Genomic DNA, 12193 nt, shown 5'->3' on the forward strand with positions numbered 1-12193 from the left:
TTCAGGCCACTTCACTTAAAAAAAAAAGTTGTATTGTATACAAGCTATCAGTTTCCCCCAACACTTTAACAACTATTTAAAACACAACACTGCACAATGACAAACCATGAATGATAAGCTTTTATATACCTGATAAAGCATAGGTGGAATATGAAATGAATGGGTCCTGACAACATCCTTAAATGCATCTTAAATACCATGATGCATGACTTAGCCATCCCCCTTCTAACAACAATGTTCAACCTTAGCCTCCATACACATTATGTACCAAGTGAATAGAGAAGACATTCCCCTACATAATTGAGGACCTTACACAGAGCCAGGTAATTGCAGACCTATAAGTCTGACAAGCCTCATATGCAAAGCTATTGAAAGACTTATCATTGAACTAATCAAGAAGGACATAGGGAGCCTCCAAATTCTGGACCCGTTTCAGTTTATTTTCATAAAGGTCAGGCCATGCTCAATCAGTCTGGTGGACTTTTTTTGAAAAGTTCACAAAAGCAATGGATGAAGGTAAAATGGCACACTTCACATGCCTTGACCTGGACAGAACTTTTGACACAGTCCGCCACTCAGGTATAGCAGAAAAACAAAATAAACTAGGAATAAACTGCTATGCCATGCAGTGGATAGTCAACCATAGAGAACACAGGAAATCAAATGGAGAAGTTATTTTCATAAAGATAGCAGGGACCTCTCCTGTTTGTCATCTACTTCTCTGAAGTAAAAGCCAATAACAGGGGCCTGTGGCTGACTAAGTTTGCAGATGACTACAATATAGGAATAGTTGTTCAGTTCCCAGATGAATCAGCTATCCTGCAGGAAGATTTGTCCCAAATAAATATCTGGTACCAAAATCATGGACTGAAACTAAATGCTGAAAAATGCATTATCATTTCTTTAGGGAAGTCCGCTATCCTGGGAAACTATCACATTAGCAATATTCCTCTAAGAGCTGATCCATTTGTTTGGGATTTGGGAACTTATGTAGACAGTGACATAACATTTGACCAACGTGTCTATTGTCATAGAAAAGTCCTTCTGTGTTGCACAGCTTATAAATGCTTATGAATAAAGGGATTGTGACTAGAGCTAGGGATGTCATTGCCACCTTCTTTAGGCCAGGATAATGCTCCTGTTGGCATGTATCTCTCCAGACACATGCAATATCTGGAACACCAACAGAGACACCCTACTAAAAGGATATAGGGCCTAAACAGTATGTTCTACAAGGACCGACTCAGAGCTCTGAAACTATACTCAGTATCCCACAGACTGCTAAGAGGTGACCTGTATCTGGCATACAAGGCTTCCTCTGACCCAGTACTGATGGATTTACTGGACATCAGCAACATCAATAGAATGGTTTGGAGGGACAGGAGTTCTCACAGATGATACCTCTTCCCTGGAACAGACTCCTCATCCTCATAAAACACACCTCATTCCTGTCTATATTCAACAGTAACTTAGATCTTATGGATGGGAAACAGAAAATCTACCCCAGGTCTACTTATGGACAGAGGCAGCTACTAAATGCTTTATCTCATGCAAGATTCCCCTCAAATTATCTACTTTATGATCCAAGGTATTATCACTAGGGGTAATATATAATTTTTGACCATGAGATGGGTAAAGTCAATCTAACACCAAATTGGATAGGTTAATTCAAGCAGCAAAAGAGAAACTGGCTAGGATTAAAATGGTCCACAAGGACGGTTAGCCTAGTTCTTGCATATGACGCTATGTTCTTATAAATGTATGTAACAGTTTAAGTTTGTTTCTAATTAAAGTAGTCCGGTATGAAAATTAATGGTTTCTTCATCAGTTTTATACTATTAAGGGCTTAAAAGTGCTTACGATGGAGGCCTAACCTTCTAAATGAGTCTGCTCAAAGTTCTATATGCTTACACATCTTATAGTCCTCATGGTCAGATCTGACCAAGCAAAACTAGTGCTCCAGTTTCAAACTAATTTTATTTTTTCTCCCATAATACATCTGTCCCCAAGTTACCACAAATCAGGTTTGCTAACCTATAATCAAAAAAGACATTTGCCATAATGGAGAAGACCAGATAAGAGCTAAAAACAGTTTTCAGGTAATTTGGAATTACATGTGGGAGGGTAATGGAGGGAATGGTATAGGACAGATGTTAGTGAAAGGATTTAGCATTATGGTAGATATATAACTACCATGTTATATTCATCCTGTTTATCCACTCTAGCTGATGGGTCAGAATCACAAGCTAGTAGAAAACTGGGTGGTATCTTGGCAGGAGACCTTCAAGAATAATGGCTCCAAAGGAAGTCCTAGACCTCAAAATCGTATCTGATTTGTAATGTCTAGCAAAGGTAAGCAATGTACACCAAGTTGCTGTGGTACAAAATAAAAGCTGGAGAAGTGGTAAAGGACTTAGTGAAGTGACTTCTTGGTCTGCATGACAAGGGCCAGTTCTGCATAGAATACACAAGGAAATGCAATCAAAAAGACATCTGGAAAGGGATCCCTTTGAAAGTTTAGTCCCCAATTTGTTTGTAGCAAAGGAAGTGCAAAGCCTAGAAAAAATCCTGAATGATTTAGTTTTGTGAAGATAAAATCTTAACTGTCTGTGAATACCAAAAGTATGGAGGACATATTCTCACGCAAATGGAATTCCTTAGAAAAAATACTGGTAAATGGATAGACTGGTTTAAGTTTGAGTCAGATGCCACCTTGGGAATAAAGGATGAATTTGTTTGCAGTAATACCCTGTTCTTGTGAAAGACCAAATATGGTGGGACAGAAGATAAAGCTTGTAACTCTGAATGTCATTTATCTGAAGTAATTACAACTAGAAAAAAAAACATTTTTTGGGAAAGAAATTTTAGTTAAATAGAAAGATGGTGTCTCAAAAAAAGCTTTAGTTAGGTCTTCCAAAGTTAAGATACGCAGAAATGGAGGAGAAATGTTCCTTTCACAGAGGTTTAACATAACATGATAGTATTCTAACTGTGCCTCCCAGTTTCCACCTCTTACATTTGGGTTAGCCTTTTCCAACACAACAAAAAGAAAATCTTGAAACTTTTACATTCGTTGGCACTTTTATATAGGAAGTCATTAAAATTACTTGTCTTTATCGGGTTTATATTATGAAAGCGAAAAACCCTGTGCTCGAATACCAAAACATCGACCCCTATACTGCAAACTGCGAAAATCCCGAAAGCACTCAACAGCAAAAAAAAAAATTTAACTGTCATACTCGGCCAACCTCACCACTAACTATATACTACCTACCCAAATAAAATAAATAAACCACATGCATACACTAACCAAACCCTACTTCTAACCTAAAGTAAAGCACAAAACCCTACTTCTAACCTTACACTAAACCCCACATACACAACTAACTATGCACTATCCTTAACCCCTCCCTAACCCTAAGGTCCGTAACTACCACACACGTCCCCTACAGACATACACGCAAACAAAACAAATAATCCACATACATACATTTAATAAAACCCTACCTCCAACACTACTAAACCCCACATACAAAACTATCTATGCACTATCCTTAACCCCTCCCTAACCCTAAGGTCCGTAACTACCTCACACTTCACCTATGAAAATATACACAAACAAAATAAATAACCTACATACATACATTTAACAAAACCCTACCTCTAACCTTACACTAAATCTAACATACATTACTTATCTAAGCACTTACCTTAACCCGCACCCTATCATAAACGCCGTAACTATCTAACACTTACCTTATGCATCTAATCCACAGGCAGGCCAACCATGGAAATTCGATATTTCCATTTTTTATTTGTTTTTTTTTTTTTTTTTTGTTTTTTTCCTTTTTTTTTTTTTTTATTTTTTTTTTTTTTTTTTTTTTTTTTCTTTTTTTGTTTTGTTTATTTTTTTTTTTTTTTTTTTTTTTTATCTTTTTTTTTTTTTTTTTTTTTTTTTTTTTTTTTTTTTTTTTTTTTTTTTTTTTTTTTTTTTGATAATTATCAATCAACAGCATTCTTACACTGAAAGCTGTTAAGCTTTGAGATATAGACTTTCAGATATAATGAAAATGTTGTTCATCTATGTTATTAAAGACCTTTGGGTATACACACTGAAGAAATTAAATTATTTATGATGTTTTATTAGTTAACCAAGCCACTGGGGATGCACAAGCCAGTGCATTTCTTTGTGCCGGTCCCAAGCCCGGATAAATGGGGAGGGTTGCGTCAGGAACGGCATCTGGCGTAAAACTTCACCAATTCATTTCATGCAGACACCAATAAACATTTTTATACCGATCGGTCGAGGCCCGGGTTAACGACAACCACCACCAGTACTGTTAGCCTACAGGGTGCTGGCGGAAATCGGGCTACTGTTGGCCGAAGGAGGAGAACAGGCGGAAGACATGGCTAAAGGCAGGAAGAGAGGAGAAAGGCTAGGACTGTGGTAGTGAGGGTCGGAACTTTGAATGTTGGCAGTATGACTGGTATAGGGAGAGAGCTAGCTGATATGATGGACAGAAGGAAGGTTGGTATATTGTGTGCAAGAGACCAGATGGAAGGGGAGTAAGGCTAGGTGTATCAGAAGTGGGTCCAGATTGTTTTATCATGGTGTGGATGGGGGGAGAAATGGTGTAGGAGTTATTCTGAAGGAACAGTATGCTAAGAGTGTTTTGGAGGTGAAAAGAGTGTCAGATAGAGTGATGCTTATGAAGCTGGAAATTGATGGTGTAATGATGAATGCTGTTAGTGCATATGCTCCACAAGTTGGGTATGCAATGGATGAGAAAGAAACATTTTGGAGTGAATTGGATAAAGTGGTGATGACTATACCCAAGGGTGAGAGAGTGGTGATTGGAGCAGATTTCAATGGGCATGTTGGTGAAGGGAACAGAGGAGATGAGGAAGTGATGGGTAGATATGGTGTTAAAGGAATGCAGAAGGTCAGATGGTAGTGGATTTTGCGAAAAGGATGGACATGGCTGTGGTGAATGCATATTTTAACAAGAGGGAGGAGGATAGGGTGACATTCAAGAGTGGAGGAAGATGCACACAGGTGGATTATATCTTATGTAGGAGGGCCAGTTTGAAGGAGATTGGAGACTGTAAAGTGTTGACCGGAGAAAGTGTAGTTAGGCAGCATAAGATGGTGGCTTGTAGGATGACGTTGGTGATCAAGAAGAGGAGGAATGTGAGGGCAGCACCAAGGATCAAATGGTGGAAATTGAAAAAGGGTAATTGTGAGGTGGAGTTCAGGGATGAGTTAAGGCAGGCACTGGGCGGCAGTGAAGAGTTACCAAACAGCTGGGTAACTACAGCAGAGCTAGTAAGGGAGACGGCTAGAAAGGTGCTTGGTATCACATGTGGACAGAGGAAGGATGACAAGGAGACGTGGTGGAATGAGGAAGTACAGGAGAGTATACAGAGAAAGAGGTTGACAAAGAAGAAGTGGAATTGTCAGAGATGAAGAAAGTAGACAGGAGTATAAGGAGATGAGGTGCATGGCAAAGAGAGAGGTGGCAAAGGCTAAGGATAAGGCATATGAAGAGTTGTATGAAAGGTTGGACACTAAGGAGGGAGAAAAGGACCTGTACTGATTGGCGAGACAGAGGGACCGAGCTAGCAAAGATGTGCAGCAGGTAAAGGTGATAAAGGATATTGAGGAAACATACCCACAAGCGAGGAGAGTGTGTTGAGGAGATGGAAAGAGTACTTTGAGGGGTTGATGAGAATGAGAGGGAGAGAAGGTTGGATGATGTAGGGATAGTAAATCATGAAGTACAATGGATTAGCAAGGAGGAAGTAAGGATAGCTATGAAGAGAATGAAGAATGGAAAGGCTGTTAGCCCAGATGACATAACCTGTGGAAGTATGGAGGTGTTTAGGTGAAATGGCAGTGGAGTTTTTAACCAGATTGTTTAATGAAATCTTGGAAAGTGAGAGGATGCCTGAGGAATGGAGAAAAAGTGTTTTGGTACCGATTTTTAAGAATAAGGGGGATGTGCAGAGCTGTATTAACTACAGAGGGATTAAATTGATCAATCACAGCATGAAGTTATGGGAAAGTAGTGGAAGCAAGGTTAAGAAGAGACGTGATGATTAGTCATCAGCAGTATGGTTTCATGCCAGGAAAGAGCACTACAGATGCAATCTTTGCTCTGAGTGTGTTGATGGAGAAGTACAGAGAATGTCGGAAGGAGTTGCATTGTGCTTTTGTAGACTTAGAGAAAAGCATATGACAGGGTGCCTAGAGAGCAGTTGTGGTATTGTATGAGGAAGTCAGGAGTGTCAGAAAAGTATGTAAAAGTGGTACAGGATATGTACGAGGGTAGTGTGACAGTGGTGAGGTCTGCGGTGGGAGTGATGGATCCATTTAAGGTGGAGGTGGGGATACATCAAGGATCAGCTCTGAGCCCTTTCTTATTTGCAATGGAGATGGACAGGTTGACAGATGAGATCAGACGGGAGTCCCCGTGGACTATGATGACATTGTGATCTGTAGTGAGAGTAGGGACCAGGTGGAGGAGACCCTGGAGAGATGGAGATATGCTCTAGAGAGAAGAGGAATGAAGGTCAGCAGGACTAAGACAGAATATATGTGTGTGAATGAGAGGGAGGATAGAGGAATGGTGAGGATGCAAGGAGTAGAGGTGGCAAAGGTGGATGAGTTTAAATACTTGGGGTCAATAGTTCAGAGTAATGGTGAGTGTGGAAGAGAGGTGAAGAAGAGAGTACAGGTAGAATGGAGTGGGTGGAGAAGAGTGTCAGGAGTGATTTGTGAAGATAAAATCTTAACTGTCTGTGAATACCAAAAGTATGGAGGACATATTCTCACGCAAATGGAATTCCTTAGAAAAATACTGGTAAATGGATAGACTGGTTTAAGTTTGAGTCAGATGCCACCTTGGGAATAAAGGATGAATTTGTTTGCAGTAATACCCTGTTCTTGTGAAAGACCAAATATGGTGGGACAGAAGATAAAGCTTGTAACTCTGAATGTCATTTATCTGAAGTAATTACAACTAGAAAAAAAAACATTTTTTGGGAAAGAAATTTTAGCTAAATAGAAAGATGGTGTCTCAAAAAAAGCTTTAGTTAGGTCTTCCAAAGTTAAGATACGCAGAAATGGAGGAGAAATGTTCCTTTCATAGAGGTTTAACATAACATGATAGTATTCTAACTGTGCCTCCCAGTTTCCACCTCTTACATTTGGGTTAGCCTTTTCCAACACAACAAAAAGAAAATCTTGACACTTTTACATTCGTTGGCACTTTTATATAGGAAGTCATTAAAATTACTTGTCTTTATCAGGTTTATATTATGAAAGCGAAAAACCCTGTGCCCGAATACCAAAACATCGACCCCTATACTGCAAACTGCGAAAATCCCGAAAGCACTCAACAGCAAAAAAAAAAAATGTAACTGTCATACTCGGCCAACCTCACCACTAGCTATATACTACCTACCCAAATAAAATAAATAAACCACATGCATACACTAACCAAACCCTACTTCTAACCTAAAGTAAAGCACAAAACCCTACTTCTAATCTTACACTAAACCCCACATACACAACTAGCTATGCACTATCCTTAACCCCTCCCTAACCCTAAGGTCCGTAACTACCACACACGTCCCCTACAGACATACACGCAAACAAAACAAATAATCCACATACATACATTTAATAAAACCCTACCTCCAACACTACTAAACCCCACATACAAAACTGTCTATGCACTATCCTTAACCCCTCCCTAACCCTAAGGTCCGTAACTACCTCACACTTCCCCTATGAAAATATACACAAACAAAATAAATAACCTACATGCATACATTTAACAAAACCCTACCTCTAACCTTACACTAAATCTAACATACATTACTTATCTAAGCACTTACCTTAACCCGCACCCTATCATAAACGCCGTAACTATCTAACACTTACCTTATGCAGCTAATCCACAGGCAGGCCAACCATGGAAATTCGATATTTCCATTTTCACGGTTTTCAACTTTCGCTCTAAGTCCACTTCGCGCTATACGGTTTGATGTTTCCGTATTCACGTAAATGTCTTTTCGCTTTCCTAATATAGACCTGTCTTTATCACATAATTGTGTTGGCAAGTCCGTGTTCTCAATGATTTCTAACGTTTCCCTAAGTAAAATGCTCTGCAAATTAAGCATGTAGCAACATAACTGATCCCTTTTGTGTTACAATCATAACATCCATTAAAAAAAAATACCCTTTGGTAATTTGCTATCACTGTCTTTGTACCTTCATAAATTCATTTTTAGTTCTTGCATGCCCTGCATGTTCTCATTATTCATAGTTGCCTACTCACTATTAACCCTATATGTATTCTCAAAAAATGATTTTCAACTTCTACCCTTTTTATAAACATATTTGAGGCATTGCCCTAAAAGACTAGTCATGTTAAAAGATTCAAAAACATTTTTCTAGTTCTAGTTTAAATACTTTTAATTTCTTTTGCCTTGTTCCCACACTATGTATCATATCTTTCATGTAGTAATTATTGTTAATACTGTCCTTAACTATAAAATCTGAATTTCATAAGAAAATACTTAAACTTAGTATGCCTACCCTTCAGTATTTCATTAGCCAATTCTCTTATTTCTGTTAAGGTACTCCTGCCTAAGAGGATAGCATGTTGTTTTTCTGTATATGATAGAGTCATACCAATGTTCTCCATTAGTTTTGGTTAACCGTGCATCCAGAAAAATGAATAATATCAAAACTGTATTCAGCTGTAAATTATAAAGAAAGAAATTTTAGAATTAATGTATAATACAGATTTATCATAATTATACTAGAATGTTATGGGGCACAAGAAACTGAGCATTTTAAACAAGGATTAGAAATATGTTTTTGAATCCATTAACATGAATGGTCTTTTTGGACAGTGCCCCAAATATGTATAAACAAAGGTTAGAAATTTAAAATCATTGAGATTACATGTAGGATTAATGATGAACATACAATTATGAATAAAGTATGAAAAATATGAGGCATTCAATCAATGTAGATTTGTTTATGATCACACAAATATAATGATAAATTACCAAAGGGCAATTTCTTGTAATGGGAGTTATGACTGTAACATAAAAGGGGTCATTTGCATTGCTACATGCTTAACATGCCTAGCATTTTATGTAATAAAAATAAAGAAATCCAATGGATTAACAAATGCAATTGTGATTAAAAATGATAATTTTAATAATGCAGTATGTAAACACTTCAATGAATGTAAACATTTGAAGAAATATTTGTTTTTTTGTCTTGGAAAATGTTAAACCCAATGAAAGAGGTAGAAATTAGGAGGCACAGTTAGAATACAGTGAGCTTTATTTCCAGTTATTGCTTAATGCCACTATTTTCCTGGTATTAGTGATAATTATCAATCAACAGCATTCTTACACTGAAAGCTGTTAAGCTTTGAGATATAGACTTTCAGATATAATGAAAATGTTGTTCATCTATGTTATTAAAGACCTTTGGGAATACACACTGATGAAATTAAATTATTTATGATGTTTTATTAGTTAACCAAGCCACTGGGGATGCACAAGCCAGTGCATTTCTTTGTGCCGGTCCCAAGCCCGGATAAATGGGGAGGGTTGCGTCAGGAACGGCATCTGGCGTAAAACTTCACCAATTCATTTCATGCAGACACCAATAAACATTTTTATACCGATCGGTCGAGGCCCGGGTTAACGACAACCACCACCAGTACTGTTAGCCTACAGGGTGCTGGCGGAAATTGGGCTACTGTTGGCCGAAGGAGGAGAACAGGCGGAAGACATGGCTAAAGGCAGGAAGAGAGGAGAAAGGCTAGGACTGTGGTAGTGAGGGTCGGAACTTTGAATGTTGGCAGTATGACTGGTATAGGGAGAGAGCTAGCTGATATGATGGACAGAAGGAAGGTTGGTATATTGTGTGTGCAAGAGACCAGATGGAAGGGGAGTAAGGCTAGGTGTATCGGAAGTGGGTCCAGATTGTTTTATCATGGTGTGGATGGGGGGAGAAATGGTGTAGGAGTTATTCTGAAGGAACAGTATGCTAAGAGTGTTTTGGAGGTGAAAAGAGTGTCAGATAGAGTGATGTTTATGAAGCTGGAAATTGATGGTGTAATGATGAATGCTGTTAGTGCATATGCTCCACAAGTTGGGTGTGTAATGGATGAGAAAGAAACATTTTGGAGTGAATTGGATAAAGTGGTGATGACTATACCCAAGGGTGAGAGAGTGGTGATTGGAGCAGATTTCAATGGGCATGTTGGTGAAGGGAACAGAGGAGATGAGGAAGTGATGGGTAGATATGGTGTTAAAGGAATGCAGAAGGTCAGATGGTAGTGGATTTTGCGAAAAGGATGGACATGGCTGTGGTGAATGCATATTTTAACAAGAGTGAGGAGGATAGGGTGACATTCAAGAGTGGAGGAAGATGCACACAGGTGGATTATATCTTATGTAGGAGGGCCAGTTTGAAGGAGATTGGAGACTGTAAAGTGGTGACCGGAGAAAGTGTAGTTAGGCAGCATAAGATGGTGGCTTGTAGGATGACGTTGGTGATCAAGAAGAGGAGGAGTGTGAGGGCAGCACCAAGGATCAAATGGTGGAAATTGAAAAAGGGTAATTGTGAGGTGGAGTTCAGAGATGAGTTAAGGCAGGCACTGGGCGGCAGTGAAGAGTTACCAAACAGCTGGGTAACTACAGCAGAGCTAGTAAGGGAGACGGCTAGAAAGGTGCTTGGTATCACATGTGGACAGAGGAAGGATGACAAGGAGACGTGGTGGAATGAGGAAGTACAGGAGAGTATACAGAGAAAGAGGTTGACAAAGAAGAAGTGGAATTGTCAGAGAGATGAAGAAAGTAGACAGGAGTATAAGGAGATGAGGTGCATGGCAAAGAGAGAGGTGGCAAAGGCTAAGGATAAGGCATATGAAGAGTTGTATGAAAGGTTGGACACTAAGGAGGGAGAAAAGGACCTGTACTGATTGGCGAGACAGAGGGACCGAGCTAGCAAAGATGTGCAGCAGGTAAAGGTGATAAAGGATATTGAGGGAAACATACCCACAAGCGAGGAGAGTGTGTTGAGGAGATGGAAAGAGTACTTTGAGGGGTTGATGAGAATGAGAGGGAGAGAAGGTTGGATGATGTAGGGATAGTAAATCATGAAGTACAATGGATTAGCAAGGAGGAAGTAAGGATAGCTATGAAGAGAATGAAGAATGGAAAGGCTGTTAGCCCAGATGACATAACCTGTGGAAGTATGGAGGTGTTTAGGTGAAATGGCAGTGGAGTTTTTAACCAGATTGTTTAATGAAATCTTGGAAAGTGAGAGGATGCCTGAGGAATGGAGAAAAAGTGTTTTGGTACCGATTTTTAAGAATAAGGGTGATGTGCAGAGCTGTAGTAACTACAGAGGGATTAAATTGATCAATCACAGCATGAAGTTATGGGAAAGAATAGTGGAAGCAAGGTTAAGAAGGCAGATGATGATTAGTGATCATCAGTATGGTTTCATGCTGGGAAAGAACACTACAGATGCAATCTTTGCTCTGAGAGTGTTGATGGAGAAGTACAGAGAATGTCAGAAGGAGTTGCATTGTGTTTTTGTAGACTTAGAGAAAGCATATGACAGGGTGACTAGAGAAGAGTTGAGGTATTGTATGAGGAAGTCAGGAGTGTCAGAAAAGTATGTAAGAGTGGTACAGGATATGTACGAGGGTAGTGTGACAGTGGTGAGGTCTGCGGTGGGAGTGATGGATCCATTTAAGGTGGAGGTGGGGATACATCAAGGATCAGCTCTGAGCCCTTTCTTATTTGCAATGGAGATGGGCAGGTTGACAGATGAGATCAGACGGGAGTCCCCGTGGACTATGATGACATTGTGATCTGTAGTGAGAGTAGGGACCAGGTGGAGGAGACCCTGGAGAGATGGAGATATGCTCTAGAGAGAAGAGGAATGAAGGTCAGCAGGACTAAGACAGAATATATGTGTGTGAATGAGAGGGAGGATAGAGGAATGGTGAGGATGCAAGGAGTAGAGGTGGCAAAGGTGGATGAGTTTAAATACTTGGGGTCAATAGTTCAGAGTAATGGTGAGTGTGGAAGAGAGGTGAAGAAGAGAGTACAGGTAGAATGGAGTGGGTGGAGAAGAGTGTCAGGA

General features: G+C 39.5%; 1 protein-coding gene across 2 annotated transcripts in view; it reads left to right on the plus strand.

Annotated features, from left to right (window-relative positions):
* LOC122796441 (adenylate cyclase type 1-like) overlaps window positions 1–12193 on the plus strand; it is a 1016273-nt gene that overhangs the window by 462156 nt on the left and 541924 nt on the right. The window lies entirely within an intron of this gene.

Source organism: Protopterus annectens, chromosome 3.part0 (genome assembly GCF_019279795.1).
Source record: "Protopterus annectens isolate FY-2018-M chromosome 3.part0, PAN1.0, whole genome shotgun sequence".
NCBI classification, from domain to species: Eukaryota; Metazoa; Chordata; order Ceratodontiformes; family Protopteridae; genus Protopterus; species Protopterus annectens.